Below are 16,229 nucleotides of genomic sequence, written 5' to 3'. Positions count from 1 at the left end.
ACGGCATCACCATCAGCATCATCAACATTATCATCATCACTGGCTTGTTTGCTGGAAGCATTTTTCCTAATTATGCTGCAGTACTTCCAATTGTCCACGGCGTTTATGGTGGCGCTGTTGGCAGTAGTCTGGAGCAGGTGTCTTAAAAGAGCCGGTTTTGTGTATTTGTCTGGAATGCGAGTGAGAGTCTGTGTGTGTGTGTGTGTGTGTGTGTGTGTGTGTGATCTGAGCTGATCTGTTCTGTTCGGGTCGGTGTTCTGTTCACCTGGAATCCGACTTTATATAGATGGAAAACCAAAACAGATCAAAAGCGAAATGGAATGGAATGGCGGGGAAACCCAGCCTGCTTTTCATACCTGGGCTTCACGATCCCCAGGTACGTGCATTATCGTCCAATTAATATTCCCCAAGATATTCTGTATTAATGATTTATCTTGTTGTGAATTGGTTACTGATCACAAATAATCTCCCGAAAACCAAAGGCAAATCTTCATGGTTTTCATGATCGAAGTTTAGCAAATCACTTAAAATTCCAATAAATATAGATAAATCAACAAATAAATACATAAATAGACGTGAGTAAAATAAAATTCTAATCATATATCTGAAAATATTCTTATCATTTTCTGGTAATTTAATATTTAAAGATAAAATTTTAGAACGACCCAATACAACATGCAACAGCCAACGAAAATATTTCAAAAGCATATATTTTTTTAATGATACGGTTGAGTCTTGCTTCTGGTAGGACTTTCAGTGTTTGGTGTTGAGTCATTATGTTAACATTTCACTTCTTTTATAAAGCAAAAAGTAAAAATGCATTCCAACACGTTACGATATTCAGCCTTCAATAAATATCCTCAAACTGCAGCATCCTCGGTGTGTGTGTGTGTGTGGGGGGGGGGGGGGGGTGGGTGTGTGTGTGTGTGCGTGTGTGTGTGTGTGTGTGTGTGTGTGTGTGTGTGTGTGTGTGTGTGTGTGGGTGGGTGTGGGTGTATGTGTGTGGGTGTGTGTGTGTGTGTGTGTACGTGCGTGCGTATCAGCTGCTGTGCAGAAGCAGCGTGTGGTTTGCAGCTTGATTCTCATTTCACTTCTTTAAACTTCTGCTTCAGACTGGTTAACGTGGTTAGACTTGTACACTTTGCTTTTTCTGGTTGTGTCGAAAGGCCTCCCAGCGGCTTGACGTAGACTCTGACACCCTGGAGGGTAAAGGAAAACTGCGGTATTACAACCGAACCTACCATTTTTTTTCCATCATTAGGAGTAAACCCGAAACCAGTGATTTGCATCGATTTGAATGAATTTGAAAAGTTCTGATGACAATCCCAATGTTCAATTCCCAATAATTAACTCTCAAGAATCAAAAAATATTATTTAGGTTTATTGCCACAACATCTTCCACAACTTTTTCAATTGTTTGGATATTATTGATGTGGTGATCGGCGTCATTCACTATAATCAATTGGCACACAGAGTACATTCACAATAATTATTATTGCTTAATCATTATAGTTCATTAACTTATTATATATTACAATAATCTATTTTAAAGGAACATATTATGATAATATTTTACTATTTACCTGCTTTATTTGCACATAATGTAATAGTAGCAACTATAGAAGTAATTGTATTGATGCAGCTGATCACTCAAATAATAATACAACAGTTAAACTTTTATACATTAGTATATAGTTTATTATGATTATTCTTCTTTTTGGTAGTAGTAGTAGCAGTAGCAGTAGTAGCAATAGCATTATCATATTCTTCCTTAAGACTTATTTTTCAAATCATTCAATAAACTATACCAAACATCCACATATTTTTAGGAGTTTTTGCTGATTCTTTTTATCACTGTGTTAGAACTGTGAAACACACGTCAGCTGTTTGGTTTGCAGTTCAATGTTTGTTTTTATTGATGTAAGTGGATTTTCACGGTTGGTATGAAGACGTTTGAAAGAATATATGAAGTATAATTAAATCTAAGATAGTAAGTATAAGTACAAATAAGTATTAATAGATTAAATATTTATTGACATGGAACATTCCGGTATGTATTATTTGTCATCATCATGAATTATTAATATATGTATGATTCCATGCAGCATAAAAAAATATAATTATTACTATTATTTTTATTTTAATAACTGTTTTATTAATATTTCATTTATTTATTATTAGACAGTGCCTGCCTGTTTTTAATATCTGTGTTGCTTCCGTTCGTTTCCTTTGTCCTGCAATCCAGTGTTGGTTGTTCTCCGCAGTGGGTCTAATTATTTGGATGTTTTTTTTCTTCCATATTTCCTGAAATGTTGTACAAGGTGAGTCTTGGGTTTCAAGTTTCTTAAGTGGTATTATATTGATGCTGGGTCAATCTGGCTCTGAACCCATTCTGGGCTTCTCCCACATATCTTATCCGATTTTATTTTTGCAATATTACAGAAACCCAATTTATTAAGATAAATACAGATGGTAATGTGGACAATGTCTCATTATATTATTATATCCTGTCTCCATCTCTGTGTGTTTGGTTATTCTGAATTAAATTTTCGAAAGTTCCTACTAATAACGAATTCATACTAATACTAGTAGAGGTTAGAAAGAGCTTTCTACCCTCTATTTAAGTTTAAAATATACTTTAAAGTGTCGTTTTTCTCTGTTCGGTAATGTCCTTTAGTTGTCGTGTCTAGAAAGTTGAAATTACAAGGCAACATGTTTGCATTTAATGTTGGAGTGTTTTTTTGTTTAGTGATTGGTCAAAAAACGCGACCTCACCAACATAGCGGCACGTGCAGATGTCACCGCCTTCAGAACTTTGTTGACGTCATGGATCAGACAAACGAAAAGACAATCTGAGTTCCATTTGTATTGGGGGGGGGGGGGGGGGTTCTAACATGACGTCATCCAAGTTTGATCCAGATCCGCCATTCAGAAGTGTGGAAGAAGTTTGTGATCAACAATCGCAACCTCACCAAAATGGTCCTACGCACAGCGCACATGTTCAAGTTGACTGAGCACACAGATCACGGCATAGCACTGCAGTCTAGTGACACACAGAAAGAGTCGTGATTGGACTTTAAATAAAGGAATGTAACACAAAGCCAGAGCAAACTTGTCCATTAAACTTCAACGATGGAACGACTACCATGGCCCCTGTGTTTTGCTGCCTGCAGCTTTATGTATTATGTTATTTTCATACAAGAACATTTCGAATGTGTCCTCAATACAGGACAATGTATTAGAATGATCAAATACAGTGGATCACGTTACAGAGAGTAAGACCAAAGTCACATGATTCGAACACGCTTTATTGATTCTCACAGAAAATGTCATTTAAAAATAATTGCGGGGACCAAAATCGCAGATTATAAGTCTCATACACTGATATCTGTGTTCATACATAAATAGGTATCAAATGTATACAATTCATTTTGTTGTGTCAAAATTGTGGTCATATTCTGTTTTCTTCTTTCTAACATAAATAAAATAAATACATTAAATATAACAAACATTATAAAATATGAACTCTTAACAAAAAACTATTAACATTCTATGAAAATGTAACCAATATAGAAATTGAGCAAGTATAATAAATCAATAAATAATGTTTCATAAAAAAAATAAATACAATAAATAAACGTTTGATGGAGGCCGCGCTACGTGGAAACTGCGAGCAGGTCCGCGCGACGCAGGTGCGCGAGGAGAGAAGCTCTGACGTCATCGCCAGCCGCAGCGTTGACCGCCTGTAGGAGTGAGAGACACTTTAATCAAATCCCGTTTCCCCTAAATACCGCATACTTTCCAAAATATGACATGTAACACACATAAATCTTTGTAAGGGGAAAGCAATCCTACGTCCTTCTACGCTGTAGGTTATGTGGTAATTAAACATACACAGTAGAAGGTAAATAAAACAACCACTAGAGGGCGCTCCAAGCGAAGGGAGTGCAGACACCTGGGCAGTGGGTGCGTTTCAGGAAATCTCAAAACTTTGGAATTTTGGTTAACTACATTCATCGAGGTTTTTTTTAATGGGAAAAGTCATTTAGGTAGTGAACTAACTAACTAACAGAATTGAGTGTTTCGGTACCTGTTCATCTTGTTTCCTCTTCAGGGCTTTGAGGTGGACTTTAATTCTCTTCATCAGTTTAGTGACCGATGCAGATGAAGACAAATCGAGTACTTTAACCTGGAAAACACACACACACACACACACACACACACTGTCACTGTCAGTCTCTACATGGTCCACTACTTGCTATATCTTGAAATCGATATTGTTCCCTATAATCAATATGACTCTATGTAGAATTTGTCTATTTTCACCTTTTCCAACTTTGGAACCACCATACATTTCGGCTTAGTTGCACCCTTTGCGACCCATGCACATACATGGACTCTTTGCACTCAGTGAATATTGCTTCTTCAATTCTGATGTGCATTTAGCAGATGTGTAAAGTTCCATGTTCAGAAAGTCAAACACCCGCCATGTTTTTGTTCCACCCATGCACTGATCTAGTTCACTCATCAGTTGGACCCAGATCCACATGTTTGAGTGGAATAGGACTTTCTGACCCAGCGTTTTCCACCCCTGGCATTGAAAGTGATTTGAAGTGGCTATAAGTGGCTAAATGATTTGCAATTTTAAATACCCCCCCGCCCTCTCTCCCTCTTTCTTTCTCTCTGGTTGTACTCACACATTGCTGGAGCTCGGACACCTGTCTGTACAGGTCGTTGCTAAAAGCATCGATGGCGCTCTGCTCCCAGTTGCTGCTGTTGACCGTCCAGCTCGTGAAGACCTGCTGCACTTCCAGCAGAACCTCGCTGAGGAACAGCAGCTTCTCCTCCGCCTGTCGCCACAAGCACAAGATCAGGCACTATTAACAAAATCAACGCAGATAAATAATAATGACTTGAGTATTATTGTTGACAAAAGCAAGTTTCCCTTACTGTCAGTTGGGAAGTTTGACTGTAGTGCTTGTCTGGGAAATGAGAGTGTTCAAGCGGAGATGTAGAGTTACCCTGGAGAGAGACAGATTGTCAGATTGTCTCCAGCTCACGCAGATGTGTATCATTTACAATACATGCAGAAAATCATATAAGCATACATGTATATTCATTTTAACATGACATATTACTTTATACTCACCATCTTCTGGAGTGTGCTCATTGTTCGATTGCTGAAAACATGGAACATGCTCTCTGATTGTCCACGCCCCTGCTGCTTACTCAGCCACGTGCATGTGGTCTTAGCCCGGATCAATAACGGCATCACCATCAGCATCATCAACATTATCATCATCACTGGCTTGTTTGCTGGAAGCATTTTTCCTAATTATGCTGCAGTACTACCAATTGTCCACGGCGTTTATGGTGGCGCTGTTGGCAGTAGTCTGGAGCAGGTGTCTTAAAAGAGCCGGTTTTGTGTATTTGTCTGGAATGCGAGTGAGAGTCTGTGTGTGTGTGTGTGTGTGTGTGATCTGAGCTGATCTGTTCTGTTCGGGTCGGTGTTCTGTTCACCTGGAATCCGACTTTATATAGATGGAAAACCAAAACAGATCAAAAGCGAAATGAAATGGAATGGCGGGGAAACCCAGCCTGCTTTTCATACCTGGGCTTCACGATCCCCAGGTACGTGCATTATCGTCCAATTAATATTCCCCAAGATATTCTGTATTAATGATTTATCTTGTTGTGAATTGGTTACTGATCACAAATAATCTCCCGAAAACCAAAGGCAAATCTTCATGGTTTTCATGATCGAAGTTTAGCAAATCACTTAAAATTCCAATAAATATAGATGAATCAACAAATAAATACATAAATAGACGTGAGTAAAATAAAATTCTAATCATATATCTGAAAATATTCTTATCATTTTCTGGTAATTTAATATTTAAAGATAAAATTTTAGAACGACCCAATACAACATGCAACAGCCAACGAAAATATTTCAAAAGCATGTATTTTTTTAATGATACGGTTGAGTCTTGCTTCTGGTAGGACTTTCAGTGTTTGGTGTTGAGTCATTATGTTAACATTTCACTTCTTTTATAAAGCAAAAAGTAAAAATGCATTCCAACACGTTACGATATTCAGCCTTCAATAAATATCCTCAAACTGCAGCATCCTCGGTGTGTGTGTGTGTGTGTGGGGGGGGGGGGGGGGGTGGGTGTGTGTGTGTGTGTGTGTGTGCGTGTGTGTGTGTGTGTGTGTGTGTGTGTGTGTGTGTGTGTGTGGGTGGGTGTGGGTGTATGTGTGTGGGTGTGTGTGTGTGTGTGTGTACGTGCGTGCGTATCAGCTGTTGTGCAGAAGCAACGTGTGGTTTGCAGCTTGATTCTCATTTCACTTCTTTAAACTTCTGCTTCAGACTGGTTAACGTGGTTAGACTTGTAGACTTTGCTTTTTCTGGTTGTGTCGAAAGGCCTCCCAGCGGCTTGACGTAGACTCTGACACCCTGGAGGGTAAAGGAAAACTGCGGTATTACAACCGAACCTACCATTTTTTTTCCATCATTAGGAGTAAACCCGAAACCAGTGATTTGCATCGATTTGAATGAATTTGAAAAGTTCTGATGACAATCCCAATGTTCAATTCCCAATAATTAACTCTCAAGAATCAAAAAATATTATTTAGGTTTATTGCCACAACATCTTCCACAACTTTTTCAATTGTTTGGATATTATTGATGTGGTGATCGGCGTCATTCACTATAATCAATTGGCACACAGAGTACATTCACAATAATTATTATTGCTTAATCATTATAGTTCATTAACTTATTATATATTACAATAATCTATTTTAAAGGAACATATTATGATAATATTTTACTATTTACCTGCTTTATTTGCACATAATGTAATAGTAGCAACTATAGAAGTAATTGTATTGATGCAGCTGATCACTCAAATAATAATACAACAGTTAAACTTTTATACATTAGTATATAGTTTATTATGATTATTATTCTTTTTGGTAGTAGTAGTAGCAGTAGCAGTAGTAGCAATAGCATTATCATATTCTTCCTTAAGACTTATTTTTCAAATCATTCAATAAACTATACCAAACATCCACATATTTTTAGGAGTTTTTGCTGATTCTTTTTATCACTGTGTTAGAACTGTGAAACACACGTCAGCTGTTTGGTTTGCAGTTCAATGTTTGTTTTTATTGATGGAAGTGGATTTTCACGGTTGGTATGAAGACGTTTGAAAGAATATATGAAGTATAATTAAATCTAAGACAGTAAGTATAAGTACAAATAAGTATTAATAGATTAAATTTTCATTGACATGGAACATTCCGGTATGTATTATTTGTCATCATCATGAATTATTAATATGTGTATGATTCCATGTAGCATAAAAAAATATAATTATTACTATTATTTTTATTTTAATATATTTTTTATTAATATTTCATTTATTTATTATTAGACAGTGCCTGCCTGTGTTTAATATCTGTGTTGCTTCCGTTCGTTTCCTTTGTCCTGCAATCCAGTGTTGGTTGTTCTCCGCAGTGGGTCTAATTATTTGGATGTTTTTTTTCTTCCATATTTCCTGAAATGTTGTACAAGGTGAGTCTTGGGTTTCAAGTTTCTTAAGTGGTATTATATTGATGCTGGGTCAATCTGGCTCTGAACCCATTCTGGGCTTCTCCCACATATCTTATCCGATTTTATTTTTGCAATATTACAGAAACCCAATTTATTAAGATAAATACAGATGGTAATGTGGACAATGTCTCATTATGTTATTATATCCTGTCTCCATCTCTGTGTGTTTGGTTATTCTGAATTAAATTTTCGAAAGTTCCTACTAATAACGAATTTATACTAATACTAGTAGAGGTTAGAAAGAGCTTTCTACCCTCTATTTAAGTTTAAAATATACTTTAAAGTGTCGTTTTTCTCTGTTCGGTAATGTCCTTTAGTTGTCGTGTCTAGAAAGTTGAAATTACAAGGCAACATGTTTGCATTTAATGTTGGAGTGTTTTTTTGTTTAGTGATTGGTCAAAAAACGCGACCTCACCAACATAGCGGCACGTGCAGATGTCACCGCCTTCAGAACTTTGTTGACGTCATGGATCAGACAAACGAAAAGACAATCTGAGTTCCATTTGTATTGGGGGGGGGGGTTCTAACATGACGTCATCCAAGTTTGATCCAGATCCGCCATTCAGAAGTGTGGAAGAAGTTTGTGATCAACAATCGCAACCTCACCAAAATGGTCCTACGCACAGCGCACATGTTCAAGTTGACTGAGCACACAGATCACGGCATAGCACTGCAGTCTAGTGACACACAGAAAGAGTCGTGATTGGACTTTAAATAAAGGAATGTAACACAAAGCCAGAGCAAACTTGTCCATTAAACTTCAACGATGGAACGACTACCATGGCCCCTGTGTTTTGCTGCCTGCAGCTTTATGTATTATGTTATTTTCATACAAGAACATTTCGAATGTGTCCTCAATACAGGACAATGTATTAGAATGATCAAATACAGTGGATCACGTTACAGAGAGTAAGACCAAAGTCACATGATTCGAACACGCTTTATTGATTCTCACAGAAAATGTCATTTAAAAATAATTGCGGGGACCAAAATCGCAGATTATAAGTCTCATACACTGATATCTGTGTTCATACATAAATAGGTATCAAATGTATACAATTCATTTTGTTGTGTCAAAATTGTGGTCATATTCTGTTTTCTTCTTTATAACATAAATAAAATAAATACATTAAATATAACAAACATTATATAATATGAACTCTTAACAAAAAACTATTAACATTCTATGAAAATGTAACCAATATAGAAATTGAGCAAGTATAATAAATCAATAAATAATGTTTCATAAAAAAAAAAAATACAATAAATAAACGTTTGATGGAGGCCGCGCTACGTGGAAACTGCGAGCAGGTCCGCGCGACGCAGGTGCGCGAGGAGAGAAGCTCTGACGTCATCGCCAGCCGCAGCATTGACCGCCTGTAGGAGTGAGAGACACTTTAATCAAATCCCGTTTCCCCTAAATACCGCATACTTTCCAAAATATGACATGTAACACACATAAATCTTTGTAAGGGGAAAGCAATCCTACGTCCTTCTACGCTGTAGGTTATGTGGTAATTAAACATACACAGTAGAAGGTAAATAAAACAACCACTAGAGGGCGCTCCAAGCGAAGGGAGTGCAGACACCTGGGCAGTGGGTGCGTTTCAGGAAATCTCATAACTTTGGAATTTTGGTTAACTACATTCATCGAGGTTTTTTTAATGGGAAAAGTCATTTAGGTAGTGAACTAACTACCAGAATTTAATGTTTCGGTACCTGTTCATCTTGTTTCCTCTTCAGGGCTTTGAGGTGGACTCTAATTCTCTTCATCAGTTTAGTGACCGATGCAGATGAAGACAAATCGAGTACTTTAACCTGGAAAACACACACGCACACACACACACACACACTGTCACTGTCAGTCTCTACATGGTCCACTACTTGCTATATCTTGAAATCGATATTGTTCCCTATAATCAATATGACTCTATGTAGAATTTGTCTATTTTCACCTTTTCCAACTTTGGAACCACCATACATTTCGGGTTAGTTGCACCCTTTGCGACCCATGCACATACATGGACTCTTTGCACTCAGTGAACATTGCTTCTTCAATTCTGATGTGCATTTAGCAGATGTGTACAATTCCATGTTCAGAAAGTCAAATACCCGCCATGTTTTTGTTCCACCCATGCACTGATCTAGTTCACTCATCAGTTGGACCCAGATCCACATGTTTGAGTGGAATAGGACTTTCTGACCCAGCGTTTTCCACCCCTGGCATTGAAAGTGATTTGAAGTGGCTATAAGTGGCTAAATGATTTGCAATTTTAAATACCCCCCCGCCCTCTCTCCCTCTTTCTTTCTCTCTGGTTGTACTCACACATTGCTGGAGCTCGGACACCTGTCTGTACAGGTCGTTGCTAAAAGCATCGATGGCGCTCTGCTCCCAGTTGCTGCTGTTGACCGTCCAGCTCGTGAAGACCTGCTGCACTTCCAGCAGAACCTCGCTGAGGAACAGCAGCTTCTCCTCCGCCTGTCGCCACAAGCACAAGATCAGGCACTATTAACAAAATCAACGCAGATAAATAATAATGACTTGAATATTAATGTTGACAAAAGGAAGTTTGCCTTACTGTCAGCTCGGAAGTTTGACTGTAGTGCTTGTCTGGAAAATTAGAGTGTTCAAGCGGAGATGTAGAGTTACCCTGGAGAGAGACAGATTGTCAGATTGTCTCCAGCTCACGCAGATGTGTATCATTTACAATATATGCAGGAAATCATATAAGCATACATGTATATACATTTTAACATGACATATTACTTTATACTCACCATCTTCTGGAGTGTGCTCATTGTTCGATTGCTGAAAACATGGAACATGCTCTCTGATTGTCCACGCCCCTGCTGCTTACTCAGCCACGTGCATGTGGTCTTAGCCCGGATCAATAACGGCATCACCATCAGCATCATCAACATTATCATCATCACTGGCTTGTTTGCTGGAAGCATTTTTCCTAATTATGCTGCAGTACTTCCAATTGTCCACGGCGTTTATGGTGGCGCTGTTGGCAGTAGTCTGGAGCAGGTGTCTTAAAAGAGCCGGTTTTGTGTATTTGTCTGGAATGCGAGTGAGAGTCTGTGTGTGTGTGTGTGTGTGTGTGTGTGTGATCTGAGCTGATCTGTTCTGTTCGGGTCAGTGTTCTGTTCACCTTGAAGCCGACTTTATATAGATGGAAAACCAAAACAGATCAAAAGCGAAATGAAATGGAATGGCGGGGAAACCCAGCCTGCTTTTCATACCTGGGCTTCACGATCCCCAGGTACGTGCATCACCGTTACAATTAATATTCCCCAAAATATTCTGTATTAATGACTTATCTTGTTGTGAAATGGGCACTGATCACAAATAATCTCCCGAAAACCAAAGTCAAATCTTCATGGTTTTCATGATCGAAGTTTAGCAAATCACTTAAAATTCCAATAAATATAGATAAATCAACAAATAAATACATAAATAGACATGAGTAAAATAAAATTCTAATCATATATCTGAAAATATTCTCATCTTTTTCTGGTAATTTAATATTTAAAGATAAAATTTTAGAACGACCCAATTCAACATGCAACAGCCAACGGAAATATTTCAAAATCATATATTTTTTTAATGATACGGTTGAGTCTTGCTTCTGGTAGGACTTTCAGTGTTGGGTGTTGAGTCATTATGTTAACATTTCACTTCTTTTATAAAGCAAAAAGTAAAAATGCTCATCCTCAAACTGCAGCATCCTCGGTGTGTGTGTGTGTGTGTGTGTGTGTGTGTGTGTGTGCGTGTGTGTGTGCGTGTGTGTGCGTGTGTGTGCGTGTGCGCGCGCGTGTGCGTGCGTGTGTGTGCGTGTGTGTGCGTGTGCGCGCGCGCGCGTGTGTGTGTGTGTGTGTGTGTGTGTGTGTATGTGTACGTGCGTGCGTATCAGCTGCTGTGCAGAAGCAACGTGTGGTTTGCAGCTTGATTCTCATTTCACTTCTTTAAACCTCTGCTTCAGACTGGTTAACGTGGTTAGACTTGTATACTTTGCTTTTTCTGGTTGTGTTGAAAGGCCTCCCAGCGGCTTGACGTAGACTCTGACACCCTGGGGGGTAAAGGAAAACTGCGGTATTACAACCGAACCTACCATTTTTTTATCATCGGGAGTAAACCCGAAACCAGTGATTTGCACTGGATCGATTCTAATGAATTTGAAAAATTCTGATGACAATCCCAATGTTCAATTCCCAATAATTAACTCTCAAGAATCAAAAAATATTATTTAGATTTATTGCCACAACATTTTCCACAACTTTTTCAGTTGTTTGGATATGATTGATGTGGTGATCGGCGTCATTCACTATAATCAATTGGCACACAGAGTAACGTCACAATAATTATTATTGCTTAATCATTATATTTCATTAACTTATTTTATATTACAATAATCAATTTTATAGGAACATATTATGATAATATTTTACTATTTACCTGCTTAATTTGCACATAATGTAATAGAAGCAACTATAGAAGTAATTGTATTGATGCAGCTGATCACTCAAATAATAATACAACAGCTACACTTTTATACATTAGTATATAGTTTATTATGATTATTCTTCTTTTTGGTAGTAGTAGTAGCAGTAGCAGTAGTAGCAATAGCATTATCATATTCTTCCTTAAGACTTATTTTTCAAATCATTCAATAAACTATACCAAACATCCACATATTTTTAGGAGTTTTTGCTGATTCTTTTTATCACTGTGTTAGAACTGTGAAACACACGTCAGCTGTTTGGTTTGCAGTTCAATGTTTGTTTTTATTGATGTAAGTGGATTTTCACGGTTGGTATGAAGACGTTTGAAAGAATATATGAAGTATAATTAAATCTAAGACAGTAAGTATAAGTACAAATAAGTATTAATAGATTAAATATTTATTGACATGGAACATTCCGGTATGTATTATTTATCGTCAGCATGAATTATTAATATGTGTATGATTCCATGTAGCATAAAAAAATAGAATTATTACTATTATTTTTATTTTAATATATTTTTTATTAATATTTCATTTATTTATGATTAGACAGTGCCTGCCTGTTTGTAATATCTGTGTTGCTTCCGTTCGTTTCCTTTGTCCTGCAATCCAGTGTTGGTTGTTCTCCGCAGTGGGTCTAATTATTTGGATGTTTTTTTTCTTCCATATTTCCTGAAATGTTGTACAAGGTGAGTCTTGGGTTTCAAGTTTCTTAAGTGGTATTATATTGATGCTGGGTCAATCTGGCTCTGAACCCATTCTGGGCTTCTCCCACATATCTTATCCGATTTTATTTTTGCAATATTACAGAAACCCAATTTATTAAGATAAATACAGATGGTAATGTGGACAATGTCTCATTATATTATTATATCCTGTCTCCATCTCTGTGTGTTTGGTTATTCTGAATTAAATTTTCGAAAGTTCCTACTAATAACGAATTCATACGAATACTAGTATAGGTTAGAAAGAGCTTTCTACCCTCTATTTATGTTTAAAATATACTTTAAAGTGTCGTTTTTCTCTGTTCGGTAATGTCCTTTAGTTGTCGTGTCTAGAAAGTTGAAATTACAAGGCAACATGTTTGCATTTAATGTTGGAGTGTTTTTTTGTTTAGTGATTGGTCAAAAAACGCGACCTCACCAACATAGCGGCACGTGCAGATGTCACCGCCTTCAGAACTTTGTTGACGTCATGGATCAGACAAACGAAAGACAATCTGAGTTCCATTTGTATTCGGGGGGGGGGGGTTCTAACATGACGTCATCCAAGTTTGATCCAGATCCGCCATTCAGAAGTGTGGAAGAAGTTTGTGATCAACAATCGCAACCTCACCAAAATGGTCCTACGCACAGCGCACATGTTCAAGTTGACTGAGCACACAGATCACGGCATAGCACTGCAGTCTAGTGACACACAGAAAGAGTCGTGATTGGACTTTAAATAAAGGAATGTAACACAAAGCCAGAGCAAACTTGTCCATTAAACTTCAACGATGGAACGACTACCATGGCCCCTGTGTTTTGCTGCCTGCAGCTTTATGTATTATGTTATTTTCATACAAGAACATTTTGAATGTGTCCTCATTACAGGACAATGTATTAGAATGATCAAATACAGTGGATCACGTTACAGAGAGTAAGACCAAAGTCACATGATTCGAACACGCTTTATTGATTCTCACAGAAAATGTCATTTAAAAATAATTGCGGGGACCAAAATCGCAGATTATAAGTCTCATACACTGATATCTGTGTTCATACATAAATAGGTATCAAATGTATACAATTCATTTTGTTGTGTCAAAATTGTGGTCATATTCTGTTTTCTTCTTTATAACATAAATAAAATAAATACATTAAATATAACAAACATTATAAAATATGAACTCTTAACAAAAAACTATTAAAATTCTATGAAAATGTAACCAATATAGAAATTGAGCAAGTATAATAAATCAATAAATAATGTTTCATAAAAAAAATAAATACAATAAATAAACGTTTGATGGAGGCCGCGCTACGTGGAAACTGCGAGCAGGTCCGCGCGACGCAGGTGCGCGAGGAGAGAAGCTCTGACGTCATCGCCAGCCGCAGCGTTGACCGCCTGGAGGAGTGAGAGACACTTTAATCAAATCCCGTTTCCCCTAAATACCGCATACTTTCCAAAATATGACATGTAACACACATAAATCTTTGTAAGGGGAAAGCAATCCTACGTCCTTCTACGCTGTAGGTTATGTGGTAATTAAACATACACAGTAGAAGGTAAATAAAACAACCACTAGAGGGCGCTCCAAGCGAAGGGAGTGCAGACACCTGGGCAGTGGGTGCGTTTCAGGAAATCTCAAAACTTTGGAATTTTGACCAACTACATTCATCGAGGTTTTTTTAAGGGGAAAAGTCATTTAGGTAGTGAACTAACTAACAGAATTTAGTGTTTCGGTACCTGTTCATCTTGTTTCCTCTTCAGGGCTTTGAGGTGGACTCTAATTCTCTTCATCAGTTTAGTGACCGATGCAGATGAAGACAAATCGAGTACTTTAACCTGGAAACACACACACACACACACACACACACACACACACACACACACACACACACACACACACACACATACGCACACACACACACACACACACACACACACACACACACACACACACACACTGTCACATCCCAACTCAGTCTCTACATAGTTCACTACTTGCTATATCTTGAAATCGATATTGTTCCCTTTAATCAATATTGAAATCTATACAGACTCTATGTAGAATTTGTCTATTTTCACCTTTTCCAACTTTGGAACCACCATACATTTCGGCTTAGTTGCACCCTTTGCGACCCATGCACATACATGGACTCTTTGCACTCAGTGAACATTGCTTCTTCGATTCTGATGTGCATTTAGCAGATGTGTAAAATTCCATGTTCAGAAAGTCCAACACCCGCCATGTTTTTGTTCCACCCATGCACTGATCTAGTTCACTCATCAGTTGGACCCAGATCCACATGTTTGAGTGGAATAGGACTTTCTGACCCAGCGTTTTCCACCCCTGGCATTGAAAGTGATTTGAAGTGGCTATAAGTGGCTAAATGATTTGCAATTTTAAATACCCCCCCGCCCTCCCTCTCTCTTTCTTTCTCTCTGGTTGTACTCACACATTGCTGGAGCTCGGACACCTGTCTGTACAGGTCGTTGCTAAAAGCATCGATGGCGCTCTGCTCCCAGTTGCTGCTGTTGACCGTCCAGCTCGTGAAGACCTGCTGCACTTCCAGCAGAACCTCGCTGAGGAACAGCAGCTTCTCCTCCGCCTGTCGCCACAAGCACAAGATCAGGCACTATTAACAAAATCAACGCAGATAAATAATAATGACTTGAGTATTATTGTTGACAAAACAAGTTTGCCTTACTGTCAGTTGGGAAGTTTGACTGTAGTGCTTGTCTGGGAAATGAGAGTGTTCAAGCGGAGATGTAGAGTTACCCTGGAGAGAGACAGATTGTCAGATTGTCTCCAGCTCACGCAGATGTGTATCATTTACAATATATGCAGAAAACCATATAAGCATACATGTATATACATTTTAACATGACATATTACTTTATACTCACCATCTTCTGGAGTGTGCTCATTGTTCGATTGCTGAAAACATGGAACATGCTCTCTGATTGTCCACGCCCCTGCTGCTTACTCAGCCACGTGCATGTGGTCTTGGCCCGGATCAATAACGGCATCACCATCAGCATCATCAACATTATCATCATCACTGGCTTGTTTGCTGGAAGCATTTTTCCTAATTATGCTGCAGTACTTCCAATTGTCCACGGCGTTTATGGTGGCGCTGTTGGCAGTAGTCTGGAGCAGGTGTCTTAAAAGAGCCGGTTTTGTGTATTTGTCTGGAATGCGAGTGAGAGTCTCTGTGTGTGTGTGTGTGTGTGATCTGAGCTGATCTGTTCTGTTCGGGTCAGTGTTCTGTTCACCTGGAATCCGACTTTATATAGATGGAAAACCAAAACAGATCAAAAGCGAAATGAAATGGAATGGCGGGGAAACCCAGCCTGCTTTTCATACCTGGGCTTCACGATCCCCAGGTACGTGCATC

The sequence above is a fragment of the Zeus faber genome (genome assembly GCF_960531495.2).
Source record: "Zeus faber genome assembly, chromosome: 16".
NCBI classification, from domain to species: domain Eukaryota; kingdom Metazoa; phylum Chordata; class Actinopteri; order Zeiformes; family Zeidae; genus Zeus; species Zeus faber.
This window is presented reverse-complemented; position numbering follows the sequence as displayed.